Genomic DNA, 5,125 nt, shown 5'->3' with positions numbered 1-5,125 from the left:
TGATGAAAGTCTCGAGTTTCTCCTCGATGGGGGACTGCCGCCAAAGATATCACTGAAGGGAGTAGATAAATCCTGGGTTGTGTGTTTGCTAGAACACTCTCTGAAGCATCGCTTCAGAGTAGCCGCTTCTGCTGAACTTCGGCCGGTTCGAGCGCCTTTTAGCGCAAGAGACGCTACTCAGTACGAGATGACATAGAGAATGTGATCAAAGATCCTGAACAATGAGCCTGGGGTTCCCAGGCTGGAAAAAACGCAAGATATGGGGTGAGTAAAGCTACCGGGGTCACAGCACTACAGTGATCCATATTATGTGCTAAGCTTTGTGATCGGGGCGCTGTGGCAGAGAGCATAGCATACTCAGTGTATCCATTTACCATGGCATAAAGCGCCACCAACGAGGTACATGCTGAAGAATAGTGTCTCGTTTGTTGCGGCTTGAGAGAACACATACGACGTTTAGTAGTTGATGGAATAAAGGAAGCTGAGATAGATGCCTCCCACGGTTCGATAGAGGATAGTAAGCGTTGAAGCACTAGAGATGAGGAGTTCCATTTATTCATCACATGAACCATCGCCAAATCATCGAGGAAACGATGGATTCTCACCGGTCCACTATCCTGGTAAGTAAAGTCGCAGGCTAGAATGGACTGTATGTCTGTCACTCCTTTGACGGCAGCTATGAATTCTAGAGTGTTAATGTTTTTTTATTCTAGGTGATCTTGCTGTCCAGGACAGCCTGTCCTTTGTTATCGTGCAATAAGAAACCACAGATTGCCACAATTTGGTATCGTCCAAGTTATGTAGATGGAACCACCACGTAGTGTCGTTCATAAAGAGGACGATTTGGCCGCTGTATTGACGTTTATCTCAGAAATGGCGCCTCCAAGGCCTTCCAACGAAGCGTCAGTAAAGACTACAGATTGTCGTGCTGTTCTAGCTGGAACAAGCAGACCCGGGAAGTTCCCGGCGGGAACGGCTGCAGTTCGTGGATGAAGAAGGCAATGCTGTTCCCAAAAGCTGTGCCTGGTCGGATAGATGTCAATCCATACTCGTTTGCAATCGATGCAAGGGGCAGGGATCGGATGACTTCCACTTGATGCATCTTTTGGCCCTTCCCCTCATCTTCCTCTCGACACTTCTCTCATATTGCAGGAAGGCATCTTCGCTCCGCTTGAACTTGAGCCTCATTTGACGGACCGCACGCATGCGCAGCTGGCACGCAATCGCAGAGCGATGGCGTTCAATTGCTCCACACAGTTGCGTTGTCGCAATATCCATGGCATGAGCATAGGTTTCCGGACACAGGACACATCAACGGTTAGGAAAGATACAACAGTTGCTTCCAAGTGCGCACAAGATTGTGAAAGCGCGCTGCATCTGAGCAATTTACTACTAACATCAGCATGAACTATTATCAAAGCCTAGCAGACAAATACTGCCGTTACTAAACATTTGGTCCATTCTTTTCATTTAACCATGACAGAGCGCTTATCCTCAATTACTGGATTATCGTGGCTGGTTACCTCCGTTCAGAAAAAAGAGGCAGCCTTAAAGATAGTTGGTGTCGCACTAGTTGTTGCTGCTGGGTTGAAGGTTATCAAGATAATGTGTACAAGAGCTCCTTTCCCTGGTCCTAGTGTAAGATGACTGCTATTGAACTCAACTAAATTGAACTAATCGTATGGAGCGGTTGCAGGCTCTCTCTGTTCTATGTATGCCATTCTTGAGCCCGGAAAAGCAGATCGAGAAGATTACAAATATTTCCAATGAGTACGGGAAGATATGCTCCTTCAGGTGAAGCCATTCTAACATCAGTCTTGAGGATATTTCCATGACATCGCTGACTTCAGACTCTTAACCACTACGGTTGTTTTGGTATCTGATATGGAGATTTTCCGTAAAGTTGCCAAGAGTAGACCAACCACCTTCAGTGGGGCACAGGTGCCCAATCTCCTCGGGCAATGTAGCGTTGTATTCCTTGAAGGCGACGATTGGAAAGTTCATAGAAAAATAGTCTCCCGCCACCTCATCGACAGCAGCGTAAATTCCATGCTCCCTATGATCTGCTCTGTGGCCGACAACATGGTTAGTTACCAATCTTACCCTATGAAGTACGGTGTTTCGCTATTCTGTAGATGCAAAACCTACACACTTCCTGTAACGCCGAAGGTGTCGTCACTCGTTGGGGTCCCGAAGACGACCTAGTGATGGGAAATTTTAATATTGCATCTGCCGTGTTTGTTGGGGAGCCCAATCCACAGCAATCCAAAGGTAAGTATTTATCACTGGAAACAAGTGAAGACATGTTTGCTCTGAGTCATCCCATCGCTGTCAGACCTTCTTTTCAATGATGACTTCGTGAAACACGCCCGGTCCTTCATCACAAGAGAAATGAGACTAAGCATAAGTCCAGTAGCTGGTTTCATTGCAAAGTTTCCGCTCCTTTATTATTTCCATCCACGACTTCGAAAGGTAGGTTTAAGATCTTTCCACTTGAAATGGATTCAGGAATCGGACAGAAACTTTTCTGTCTCCTCAGCTCTTCGCTGACTGGGTTGATCTGAAAGCTTCGTGGAAGGGCATAATTGAATATAACCTCTCGAACAGATCCAGGAATGCAAACCGGAATATGTTGCCGAGCGTGTTAGATCATGCGGGGAGACAATTTGATATGAAGGAGCTCGTGAGTACTCTACACTTGTAAGAATAAGTTCAAGGGAAACTATGTAGCGGCTAATAAGTCGAAGAAATCGACAACGAATTTTTGGGGCTCCTTCCACAACTTTAGTCATTAAAAAGTGGAATCTTCATTAACTAATATTTTGCTGGTAATATGACAGATTCGTGGCAACTGGCATGGATACCGTTTCTGCTTCGACAAGCCTTCTTCTAAAATCCTTATGCCTCAATCCGGAAGTCCAAGAGCGAGCTCGAGCCGAGGCACTTTCTTTACCACGCGATCCTGAGACTCTAGAGGAACTTGATAAACTGGTTTACTTAAAAGCATGTATATTCGAGAGTTTAAGAGTAAGTCGAATTGTGTCGGCGAGTATTATTGACTTGTTTGTTCACAGCTCAATCTACCTGGACCGGTGTTGCCAGTAGCTGCATTGCGTGACTGTGAAATCGAGGGCAAGCCTATTCGCGCAGGAACACGTGTTGTGATTATGCTCAAGAAGATGCTGCTGGAATCACGTGAGGATGGAGCAGACTTCAAGTAAGACCAGGTCTCAAAGAGGCCGTTACGGAGGTATTTACCTTCGATCCAATGCTCCCTCCATTTCAGACCAGAACGTTGGCTCACCAAAGATGGTGAAAATATCGATCCTCGTGAGTACCGTGATTTTATGAGTTTCGGGTACGGGCCTAGGAAGTGTCCCGGAAGACACTTGGCGATGAAGACGATGTTGGTATACATCTCCAGATTACTTCGTCACTTCAAAAATATAAGACTTGCTGAGGGCTCCACAGCTGAGGTTAAGTATGCTTCTGTTCTCATCATGCACCCTCGAAACTTTTATTTAACCATGGAAGTCTCCACATAGCTTCAAGCTAGTTTGAAATTGAGAAGGTTGGGGACTTCAAAACTTCAACTGGGACTTTTGGATGCTCTATAGTCGTGTCATAGTCCATCTATTCGTAATCTGTAGTCTCCGTAGTCTATCCATTGGTATTTCCTGAAAGAACCCCCCGTGTTGTGCAGTACAACTGAAACGCGGAATAGGGGCACGAGTTGTGTTGTCGGTTTGAAGAACCGCGCCCAATATTCTAAAGGAGGCGTTGAGGGGGAATTACAATGGGGTAAGTATCAGAGTTGAGTCACCGTAGATGAGGTTATGTTGTGTCGCTGTAGTTGTGAATGTTCTTTCAGTTGCCTTCCCACTTCTAAATTATAACTGAGAAGGACTTGGAGCTGCGCGCACAAGTATCTTCGTGATGAAGATTTCATCCGAGGATGCAACATCCTAGGTGACGGGCTTTTAGAACTTGATTAGTGTAATAATAACCGGGCCTGCAGCTGCGAGGTATAAAACTAATATCCTGTTGAAAGCACAACACTTGTTCGGGTTTCGGGTTGGATGTGGGCAGGGGGTCCTAAACCTCTAGAACTCGACATTTAAGAGCTAGCAAAATAAAGATTCGTTGTTCCACTTTAGTAGTTCCTCATACGGAATACGTTTATAGCTTCCGAACCTAGTGGACAACTAACGTGATGGACCACACAGATATTTGTGTGACCCCATCTCACACGCCCTCTTCTTCCAGATAAAATAGAAAATAAAGACACTCAATAAGCTATCACTGATATAATTCGAAAGACGCTGTGCAGTTCTTGAGAGTCGAACAGTCTCATCAAACACGCGTATGCCAGGGACAAAAAGAACATCAGAGAAAAATATTTTAAGCTCGCGAATATCATCACAATGAGTTAACGAGTAGCCCTCAATAACAACCTTGACAGCTTTAGCATCTGCTTCGCCTTGATTCACCGAGAAAACTTGATTAAGAGACTTACTCTCCATGGAAAAATCATTTTGGTTACACCATCTAAATTACAGGGTTTCTTCATAGGAGCTTTATGTGATTGATCTGGAAGTTATTCCAAGTAGGAACACCAACGACCTGCCATTGACGATAGACCTCGGTTTGATCTATGCCTCTATCGTGAAGCAAGGTTACCATTTTTTCGAGGAGGTCACCGCGGCGGGGATGGTAAACTCGTTCATACGATCTGGTAGATAATGGCTGCCATTAAATGGCAGTATGGAAGATTCGTTCGGAACGAATGAATATCAACATGACTGAAACTTGACGTAAACCTGCTCAAATCGCAATATAATTCGAGTTGGTGCCTTCTAATCCATGGGCGCTGCCATAATTTTTCGACAGTCAGAATGCGACATGAGAATCAACGATGGCTTGCGTTACGCAAGTTGCGTAGCGCCATTGAAGTTGTGACGCGAGACCCAACCCCAAAGAAGATAGACCACTTCCCGTACGAAAAGCGCCAGAAGCTGATCATCAAACAGTACTGACCAACTAGATTCATCTTGAGGTTGAATCTAGCTGGTTGAAGTTCAACCATTGATGTTGAAATAGTATGATGATCATATTTATAACGACC

Source organism: Perkinsus marinus (assembly GCF_000006405.1).
Source record: "Perkinsus marinus ATCC 50983 genomic scaffold scf_1104296968036, whole genome shotgun sequence".
NCBI lineage: Eukaryota > Perkinsozoa > Perkinsida > Perkinsidae > Perkinsus > Perkinsus marinus.
Note: the sequence above shows the minus strand (reverse complement) of the source record.